Consider the following 11,901-nt stretch of genomic DNA (forward strand, 5'->3'; position numbering starts at 1 on the left):
TTATGAGCTATCACTATACATCTATTAGAACGACTAAAATTAAAATAACTGAAAAACTAAGTTTTGGTGAGGATGTGAGCAACTGGAACTCTCTTGAACTATTGGTAGAAATGTAAAATGGTGCAACCATTTTGAAAACAAGTTTGCACTTCCTTGAAAGGTTAAAACTATGCCTACCATATAGCCCCTCCATTCCACTCCTAGGAAATAGAAGACATACACTTCCATAAAGACTTGTACACAAATGCTCATGGCTATTTTATCTTTAATAACTAAACCCTGGGAACAACCCAAATGTGTATCAATAGTTGAAATGATAAATTTTGGTATACCCATATGGAGGGATACTACTCAGCATTAAAATAAATGAAATATTGATGTATTCAACAATGTAAAAATTCAATAAAAAAATCCAAGCCAAAAAAGAGTGCATATTATGATTTCACTTGTTAAAAGGTAAACTGAGGCATATTAAGCATTAAAAACTTTATTTGAGAAGACATTGATTCATGAATCAGACAGCTCCAAACCACACGTGGTTTGAGGGCTCCCCCGAAAAGGGCACAAGGGGAAGATTTTTTTTAGAAAAAACGCAGAAGCAATGTAAAAAAAAAAACATTGTTTGGTCAGAGTGGAGCAGTACATTTATTTAGGTCATTCTAGTGCAAAGTCCCTAATTAAAGTTAGTTGGTTTCTGATTCATTAAGTTCAAATTTCATGTTAGTATTTACATGATTTGGGTTTTGGTTTGCTTGCATGGAGACCCAGAGTGCAGGAGTTGCCTCAGCCTAATTGTCTTCCATTTAATTACTTTAAGACATTTATATAAAATTATAGTAAATGAAAGTAATTAATAGTGACAAAACAAATCAGTGGTTGTCCAGGAACTGAAATGGAGGGTGGGATCAAAAACAAGCATGAAAAAAAAACTTTTAGTAATGATAGAAATGTTTGTTACCTTGATTTTACAAATGTTTGTTAAAACTTATTAAATTACAGGCTCTTAATGTGTGGGATATGCTTCACTTATACCCTAATAAAATTATAAAAGATTTAAAAAATATGTAAGCATAGCAAAAATGGAAAAAATGAAAATCAGAGAGAAAGCATGTGTTATAAATTTTGACAACTGTTGAATATGGATGATGGGTACAGAGAGGTTCATTGTACTCCACTATCTTCTTTTGCATATATTAGAAAATTTTCCTAATATAATTTGTTGTAAGTACAACCAAGTTGCCACTTTGGGAATGAATAGTATTCTGCAGAGCTAAGGTGATATGAATCTGTAACCATTATATGGTTTTTTTGTTCTATGTCTTGAAATTTATAATATGTGGGTAAAGAAATCAAGTGGTGGAATGAGTGGTCCCTCCCACTAGTACAACCAATGTATTTCTGGAGAATTTCTCCTTTCCACCTCAGCACTTTTAGTCTTTGCTTGAGTGAAGGTTCTGGTTCACTAGGAACAGTCACAAATCTCAGGGAACACGGTGAAAGTTCCATTAAACCTGAAGTAGAGGTCTCCAACTATTTAATCTCAGGACCCTTTTAAATTCTTTGTAGACCCCAGTGAATTTTATTTTTGTGAGTTTTTCTCTACCACTAATTATTCTATTTGTAATTAAACTTCAGGAATTTCAAAATATTATTAATATATTTTAAAATAATAGTAAACCCATTACATATTAAAGTAAAAAATGTTTTAATGAAAAAATTGTTTCCAGAACAAAAAATTTAAGAGGAAAATGACATTGTTTTATATTTTTCTCAATTTCCTTAATATCTGGTTTCATAGAAGACACATGGATTCTCATATCTGCTTCAGCATTCAATCTGCTGTGATATGTTGTTTTAGTATATGAAGAAAATTTGGTCTCTTGAAGATATGAAGTTGAAAATGTGGACACCACAAAATAGTCTTGGGAACTCCCAGGTTCTCTTTGGAGATCCTCTTACTGATAGTTACAACTTCCGCTTAGTCATTTTGGACTCCTCATGTTGGTAGATCAACAGAAAAAAACAAAAACAAACAAACAAACAAAAAGTTACTATAGTGAGAAGTATAGGTCCTGATTACCATAAGGAGATAGGAGATAGGATTACTAATGCATGATATCAGCAGGCAAAAGGTCTGAATTCAGGAAATTCACTGTAACACTTTTTATTAGTTTCAAACATGGTGACCATCATGACCAGGGAAGTCAAGCAATTCTCCTTTGACAAACACATGTTAAATCAGGGACTCAGATTCCTCAGACATGAAAGTGAGGTCATCACATCAGCATAGCATCCTAGACCAGCAGGATTGCCAAAAAAGGTGATACAGGAGGAAGATGATGATTCCTAGTTATGACTTTGGGAACAACTGCAGCTGTGGAGACTGTATCTTACCCTATTAACCTTGTTGTCTCTTCATTTTTCTGTGAAATTCTGACCAGTCATCTCCTAAAGAATCAGGAACAAAACCTAGTCAGCTTAATGTAGGGTCCAAGGGGATCTGAGTGACATAAGGGTAGACTGCAGCAGAACTGTTAGTGCTTCACCCAGATCGTTCCAACAGTCTCCAGCCTCTTACATGCTGGTGAATGTCTGCTTCAAACTTCTGAGATTCGAAGGCTGCACAACACCATACAAGTGGACCACTGGGCATGTTTGGGGGACATGGGATTTCTGGAACATCCTTGAACCAATGTTGAAAGGCAATTAGTGGATGATACCCCAGCTCTTTACGCCTTAGTTGAGATAATGGATTTGTGTAATGCAGTGCCCTACAGGTTTCTTGTAGTCTAAATCCCAGTTGCCACTGTAATAAATTGCTCATCATCACACCCTGCATTGCATCTGTGTTTCACTTCCCCACACCCCTACCTGTGATTCCTTAGATCTGATCTCAGATAAATTTCCCTCTCTGTCTCAACAGCTGTTTCTGGGAGAACTCAAAATAAGCAACTGTCTTCCCACTAAGACTCAACCTCCCATCCACCAGGATGTCAGTTCATCAGAGTCATTGTCTCACAGAAAGGATTACAAACATTCAAACAAATCATTTACAATTAATTTATATGCTATTCCTCTCATGTAATGATTTGAGGTTACAGCAACCTCAAACACAATAAATTAAAGAAATGTGATGTGAAAACAGAAAACAGTGGGTGTTGCATTGGAAAACTGGTTGGTTGAGGGGCTATTTTGCAGCATGAAAACCTTTCTTAATCTGTCATGAGTAGAAGTGTTTGGCACATGGACTGACCACTTCTTGAACTACACTTTTTTGTTTTTAATTAATCTCGAGTTCTAATGTGTTAGCATCCTTCTTCCAATGTATGTTTAGCAATTTTTAGAGTTTATTTAAAAAAAAAGAAAACAACAAATTTGTTCCATTGAAAGTCCATGTTCAACTTCAAAGCTACCATGTTTTTCTAGGTTAATAAAAAGGCATGCATTTGGATTGGTTAAGGAAAAAAAATGCAAGCATGGAAAATAGTTTGTAGAAAGAAGCTACAAGCCAGATTTGAAAGTCCATAATAATCACTGCATATATATTTGTGATAAATTGTATTTGTATGATATTTGTTCACTTAGCATGATATACCAGAAAACTTAAGTTTTGGAAAAATTAAAGCTTATCTTAGAGTAGTGTTTTCTACTTTTATTTTGATTATATAACCCGAGGAACTGGTGAAAATTCAGATTCCTGGGTGCCACTTCAGAGTTACTGACTCTTAGAGTAGGGCCCAGGAATTTGCATTCTAGGTGTTAATCCCTAATGATTTTGATGTGGATTGTTGTTGGTCAGACTTCAGGAAATACAGCAGAAATAGACTGTTTTGACTAGAGCTGTGATGAAATGCTTACACTGAATTTGTCAAAGGGCTAAGAGGAAACCTCAGAGGGGCTGTTTTTAAGATGGTGCTACCAATATTGAGGCCAAGTAGGAGGAAGTTTGAAACCCCGGCAGGGTCACATGCAAAGCTCAGACACCAGGACAAGAAATAAGACAAGATTTGTAAATCTAGGTTATGGAACAATCATGTATTTTGAAAGTCATATTTATTTTGAAAGTCATATTTTATTCATCAGCATACTCTTTGCTCATTTTCCTATAGTTCTCCTATAATATATAACATTCTTAGAAGTTACAGCTTAACTGTGCCTATGTCTGGCCTTAAAAGGGAATTTACACACCTCTGTGGTCAAGTATGGTGGTGGCTACCAGTGTCTGACCTCAGAGAACTCCATATAGCGGGATGAACTCCTTGAGGAAAGAATTAGGGCTACTTAATTAGTGCTCTACTTCTCCTACACTGAATGGTTTTTCTTTCTGGCTGATCACTGAGAATTTGGGGTTTCACTTTAATAGCAAGTAGGTTTCATTATTAGCTTCCTGGGTGCCTCTAATAAGGATTTTAAGCCAGTTTTTAGCTACAAGTTATAGACACTTCCAATAAGTTGATTTAAACAATAAGGGAATGAATAAACCTATGGCAGGGTGGACTTCAAAAATGGTTGGTTTTGTGACTGAACAATGTCTTCAAACATGAAAATATTTTCCATGACTCCATTTCAATCTTTTGAACCAACTTAAGATTGATTCTCCTTGGGGCAATGCCTACCATTAGGAATCAAGATGGTACACTTTTTAATTCATGTTCTAGTAGGAGACAATGATAGCATCTCTTCCAACCTTAAAATGAAAGTCCTTTCTTTCTAACTGGGCCAAAGCTACAGATAGTTCACATGTCCTAGCCCTGGAATAGTATAGCCACAAGAGAGAATATCAAGAGCTAGTTGGCTTAGGCCTGTGCTCTGAACCAATCACTGAAAATGGGGATGAGATCATTGTGGGATGAGTTCACCATGCTGAGATTAATAAGAACCTACCCCCAAACTAAGAATAGGATCAGAGTCCCCTAAGTTACATGGACTTCAAAGAAAAGGGATGGTGAACACCTTAAAAGTATGCGAGATCTATTTGTAAAAGATGGGAAATAGAACAGATAGGAGAAACAATCAGTGGTCTACTATGCTTATATAACAACTTTCCACTTGAAGATCACCATCCCAGCTTGAACATAAGCTACCTCCATTCAGTTGGAGAGATTTTTCCCTGTGATCTAGTGAAAAGTACAGGAAGCCCCTTGAGCTAAAGATGTCCTGATATGTAGAGGCAACATAGTCCATAGAGGACCACTACAAATAGCAGGACAATATTCTGTGGTAAGAGTAGTAACTGTGTCCATCAAGCAATTTAGTGAGGTGTTGGTACATATGAAAAGAATGCCTCTGAGGTGCCAGTCAGAAACTACAGGGTGAGCCTCACTTTTGTCAACATTGAGGTGAATGGAGAGGACTGAAGTGTTTGCTCATTTAGAAGTGTTTGCTTTCTCTCCTGGGAATTGGGGGTGATGGGAATGGAAGGAGGGTAGAGGAAATTTCCTTCCTCTAAAATGGGTTGAATGGCTCATTGCAGAAAAGCAAAGAAAACCAGAGAACAGAAGACAGTGACATTTCCATATTTAAATTGGTTAAAAACTGTCCTGTTATCTTTTTATTGGGTGGCAGGGGTACCAGGGGAACTCAACCACTGAGCCACATCCCCAGTCCTATTCTGTGTTTTCTTTAGAGGCAGGGTCTCACTGAGTTGCTTAGCACCTCACTTTTGCTAAGGCTGGTTTTGAACTTGCACTCCTCCTCTTCAGCATCCAGAGCTGCTGGGATTACAGATGTGCACCACCATGACAGGTTGTCCTTTTATCTTTATATTACTATTTATTGTATCTTTTATATCTAGAATAATTCCTATGATTTAAAGGAGAAATTTATGGTGATGTGAGTTCTATGGTCTTGGCTTCTCTTTGCCCTGTGCTTGATGGTGTGGGTTGGTGAAATGGAACTGGTGTCAGCAATTCCAGTAAAAACTTCTCTTTTTTTTATTAAGTTACCTTGATTCTGGCCACCAAACCTCCCCAATATCTTCAGCTTAAGAGCAGAGTCAATGGTGGAATTTTGTCACACTGAGCATCAGCTTGGATATAGTTATAGTGTGGAAATACAAAATGAATAAGAAAAGGCAGGTGTGCTCTTATTAGAAAAATTCTTAGTAAATCCAGTGTGAAAATCAGAAGATTAAGAGAATTAGTGATAGAGAATATTTTTCCATCCGTTGAGCTGATTCCTGACTCTTTAATGGGTAAAAACCCACCGCCACCCCAGTGTGCATGGACAAAGTGAGGTTTCAGGTGTGCTTGTCCTTTATTAAGAAGAAAGAATAATATTTTCCTCCCTCCCATTTACAACCGTTTTATTTCAGACCACAGAGATCATTACTCTTTAGTAATGCTTGTAGAGATAAAAGTAGCCAGGTCATTTCATTGAGAAACCAGCTTGCATAAGCACAAACTTATTTTCTTCACTCCTCCAGGTGTAAGTGACTTTCTCTTCCTGCAGATGACAATACATTTCCAATGAACCATCAGCATGTGGAACTGCAGTCACTGTCACCTGTTTTGTGAAGGCTGTTCCTTTTCAATCTCTACCCATTATCACCTTTGACTGCTTCTTTTTCTACTACATTTTTACCTACACTTCCATTATATATTAAAACAGGTTAAATATTTAACAAATATCCCCCTACCTATTAAAAGAAAGATTCTTCTCCCGGATGAGGTCATCCCTGTTCATCCCCAACACTATGATCTGCACACTGTCAGACTGTGCAGTCCCATATGGCAGCTGGTAGCCACATAAGGATATTTAAATTTAAGTGCATTAAAATAAAATAAAAATAAAACAATTTACTTCTTCAGTTGCACTAGTTACATTTTAAGGACTCAATAGTTGCATGTGACTAGTAACATATCTATCTTCACAGAAAGTTCTACTGGATAACACAGTTATAGAAGCTCAATGAAGTAATGATGTCACACAAAAGAACATTTAAAATTCCAGTTGGCTATAATGACATTTTTTACACCAGTTCAGGAATTCTAACTGCGTATAACTAAAAGTTTTGTGGATTTTTTTCCTTTTTTTTCAAGAAACTCTTGGATGCAAAATTAGGAGCAATCATCCACAAATTAGACAGTCCTGGATGTAGTTCATAGGCCACCAATAATAGAAAATAAACTCCTTTAACCTCTGAGTGTAGACTCTGTCCAATAAGATGGAGACGATTATGTTACCTACCTTACAATGTCCTCTTCAGTAGGCAAGGATTGCATCCTGTCTCTTATTTATCCTTGTACCCATGAAGCTTAGAACAATTGGGTGGTACACAGTTGGTGCTTAATAAATGTTCAGTGCACTCAACAACAAAATAACAAGTGAATTTCTTTGGCAACATTAACTTATTCTTCAATATATAAATGTATAACTAGATAAAGGACCTTATTTACCAAAGTTTGAGGGAAGGTGCCACTGGCATTATGAAACTTGGTGGGGAAAGAAAAGATGGCTACAGAGGACTTTTAGGAAGTTTTATGGAAATTACAACAAAGACCTAGTAAATTCTTGAAAGCTTTCTGAGTCACAGTGGTGTGGTTTAACTATTATCCTTGGTTGCATTTGGCTTTAAAGCAAGTGTAACCAGGCCTCATTTTATATGTTACAATCATATGAGATTAAAAACTGTAAATTTGTTTCTTAGACTCCTTTAAATGATAATCTTCTGTTTCACCCCTTGATCCCCACAACCCTCACTATCTCAAGGTAGGTATATAGTTTTGGGAGAGTTTAGAGAGAGCACAGTAACTTCTCGTCCTGTAGAATCTGGCTTTCCTTGCTGCAAAATCACATATATTTTATGAACACTAACTTGCAGAACACATATGCCTATCAACACTTAAGAGTTTTGTCAAGCAGCTTCTGAATTAATAGGGAAATAAACTAACCAGCCAGATGTGTGCAGGAGAATTCCAGCTGAGAGGTGCAGAGTCAGGCTGTGCTGGTGGTTTGGAGAAAGTGTTGGGTTACTTCAGAAAGACTCTGGAAAAAAAGACTAAATGTTCAAAACAGATAAGCACCCTGACAGATTGGGAATGGGTTTGAGAGTTTTGGGGGCCAAAAGACTATGAGGATTACACTGTTCCTTGCTTTTCTTTGCAAAACCAGAGCCCAGTTGTGCTGTGTTCCAGGGGTGAGCTGGCCAGGCACATGACCCAGTCTCAACTCTGTTTTTATTTCACAGGGGGATAAAATTCAGTTCTCTTCTTTCCCTCAGCACAGAAAAACCTGGTTGTGTGCTGTGTCATTTGTTATATGCTATTTTTACTTAGTGGCTTCATGTAATTTCATCTTCATTAGTGCTTGGTGGGTCTATATTCATTTGCATGTTTTATAAGAGTTCCTTTGTGTAATTGAAGTGGTAAGATGGTCCTGACTGTCTATTTTCCAACTGACTTCTATATCTTATTTTCTTTTTTAACTTAATGAAGATGGTGCAGAAGAGAGGATGTATAGGGAGATCTTCCTTTTAGGGGGTCTGATATTACTTTAGCTGCTGTTGCAGCTAAGGATGATAAAAAGTACATCCTCCAAATGTTGATTTTTATGCAGACTATATTCTGTAAATTCAATTTAAATAATAATATTCCAAAATATTTTCTGCCATTTTGTTTTTCTTTTTAGGATATGATTTCAAACCTGAGTTTCTTCAAGATGTCAGAGCTCTTTTGCAGACATCTGGCACCATTTCAAGGCTTCTATTCTATGCTAGAACACTGTATGTCTTTTGGCTGCTTCAGGTGCATTGAAGTCTGGGTTTGATGGCCTACTGGTGGCCACAGTCACAAAGTGATGATTACCCTTGAATCCTGGGCATTGCCTCATTCTCCTTTCCCAAAACACGTACAAACACAGTTTATCCTGGGAGACTGTGTGGTCCAGGGAAAGGACACTGGAAGAACAAGGGGTTCCAAAGACCTGGGTTCTAGTGCCAGTAACCAGTGTAGGCAAGTTTTGCTCCCCTTCTCTATTTTCCTCAATTGCAAGGGATGGTGCTAGAGTAGGTAATTGGTAAGACTCTGGCAAAATTTAAATCTGTAAAGTCTGGAGAATATGAAGGCAGATAATGGTAGGGATGACAGAACTCATAAAGCAATTGCCCCTCATTGCAAATGTAAGAAAATTCTAGGCAGAAGACCATAGACTTCTCAATTGTTTCTGTTCATCTGGTTTGAAAAGAAATCAGAAAATAAAAGATATCATAAGAAAATAGTTGCTCAAAACTGCTCCCTTAAATGAATTCATTTAAAAAAAATGTACTAAGTGTTTCTCCAGAAAGAAGAGATTTCTTCTTTCTCATATCTCCCAATTCCAGGAACTTTCTAAGTTCTCTATGTTGCTCAATATTTGGTAAAGTATTTGACTTGTATGAGATTATGAATACAATAGAGTTATTTTTGAATATTTTATTTGAAATCTTTGTGTACTTTAAAATATGATTTATAAATGTGAAAGTGAATTTTTTGGTAAGTGTTCATGTTTTGGAATTTATATTGTACATCAATAGATTTTCTATCAGGGAATCAATGCCCCCCAAAAGTGAAATTTCAGAAAGTTATCTGTTGTGCAAATTAGATCCACCAGTACAATTTTCAGCCTTGTCCCTGAGGTCCCACACTGAACTTCTGTGTCACACTGTTCCTCATTCTGCCTTGCTCTTTCCTCACTCCTCTGCCCCATCGACATACATTCCTGAGTTTATAGCAGTAGCTTTTGACCCTCTACCATGATCTCTGATCCTGGCAGGATTCCTATAGGACCTTGGTCTTTGTGCCACAGTCATTCATTCACTCAGCTAATCCAAAGAGTTTGTGCACTTAATTCTTTGCTAGGTAGTTAAGTTGCAACAGTAAATAAGATGGAAGGGCTCCTCTCAAGATCTCCCACAGTTCTGTGGGAGAAAATATTTTCTTAGACTAAATGAGGATGCAAAGTTGTCGGTTTGAAGATGAAGTGGGGTAGGAATGAGAATGGAAAGAACAAATCTCACCAATTCTCATAGACATGCCTGTTACTGCAACAAAATGTCTGAGATAATCAACTTATAAAGAGGAACAGTTAATTTCTGACTCACAGTTTTGAGGTTTTAGTTCATGACCAATTGACTCTCTTGCTTTTGGGCCTGTGACAAAATGGCACATCAAGGTGGAGAACATGTGGCAGAGCACAGCTGCCCATCTCATGGCTGAGGATTGAAAGAGAGGAAGAGTGGGCACTGGGATCCAGCTATCCCCTCCAAGGGCAAGCCACCAACAGCACTGAGTTTGGAATTAAGCCTTTAACAAACAGGAACTGGGAGGAAATTTCAGAACCAAACTATTACATACAAAATATTTAGGTTTAAGTCTTTAGTTTCTAAGCCCCATCATCAACTCTGCCCAAACAAACAAATCCTTAAGACACACTACAATTTTTTAAGCACAAAAATTCTGATTCACAATACAGAAAATATTCCCAAAGTAATAGTAATTATTCTTAGGGGTTTCTATTATGGACATTAATTTTCTTTTTTGTACCTTCACATATTTTTCATATTCTTTACTATGATCACATATTTTTACAGCATGTATATTTTATAACATAGTGAATTTTATTTTTAAAGGAAAAAAATCAAGAGAACAATGATATCCACATTATATAATTGCCTAGAATGAAAAGACTTCTGTTATGTATATTGTTTGGCATATGGTGACTTGGTCAGAGGAATGTCCAGGAAGTCCTGGGCTCTCAAACATTTGTTCCATTCTCCCTTATTCATCTACAAATACCCAGTACTGGGCACTATGCCTAGCATATTACTTAATAAATATTTGTTGAATGAATCCATAAGCAGAACTTCCAGCTAGAATAGTAGGTATTAATTATGAGGTTGCTGACCTGTAAGAAAGAGGCAAAAACTACACATATTTTAGGACCAGACAGTGACGTGGAAATGAGAAAGGTCATTGGACCTTCCAAGATCAAACTTTTGATCACCTTAATCATTGAACAGACAATTGTGTCATCTGAATATTGTTAAAGCCTTCAATTGGAAAAATAATGAATCCATTTAAAAAAAGACTCCTGATCACAATGCTGTATCTAAACTGAAATCTAACAGAATAAACCCAGTTGACCCACATGGTAAAACTTTCATATTTTTAATAATGACCATAAAAAGCCATTATAAAATCACAATTTTGGTATTTCATATCCATCATTGTTCAAGATGAATTTTTCTTTTTTGGCAAAAGGCATCTTCTTGGTTTTAGAGAATGTTATCCATCTTCAAGGCATCAAAGGAGGGAAGCATAAGGGTCGATTGGAATCCCAAAGCTTTTACTTCCCTTTGATTCCAAGCCTATCCTAGACTTTCACCAAAAGTACATAATTTTTTTTTTATATGATGGCAATCAAGATTTGTAATGTAATTTGCTTCACTCTAGTGGAGAAAACTTTGACTTGCTTCTTTCCTTCCTGGATTCTTTCCCTTGGCCTGGGTGAATGACAATAAATCTCACACCATTTCCGTCATACCTGGGTGTGCCTCCTTAAAGGGTTCTAACTGTCCAACGGATACTGCTTCCATGCAAGGTGTTTAACCAAGCAGCTCACCACTTCCTCCCACTCTTGATCTTCTGGTCACACATGTGAGCATGAACATTGATCATAATCCTCATGATCTACACCTCACCCTATGCTATCTTACCCATGGAAGTAATTAAAATCAAATGATTTTAAAATACTAGCACTCCCAATAATAATAATAGCACTCTAGGGCTAAGAGCATCTGGAGTCTTTATTAAGTGCATACACCATGTATAGGTCTTCTAGTTGAAAGAAGAATAATACAAAAGGACAATTCATGTTTAAAAAGCAGTTTCCTCTAACAAAAAATTAGTAGACTACATAAACTTG

Source organism: Sciurus carolinensis, chromosome 9 (assembly GCF_902686445.1).
Source record: "Sciurus carolinensis chromosome 9, mSciCar1.2, whole genome shotgun sequence".
NCBI lineage: Eukaryota > Metazoa > Chordata > Mammalia > Rodentia > Sciuridae > Sciurus > Sciurus carolinensis.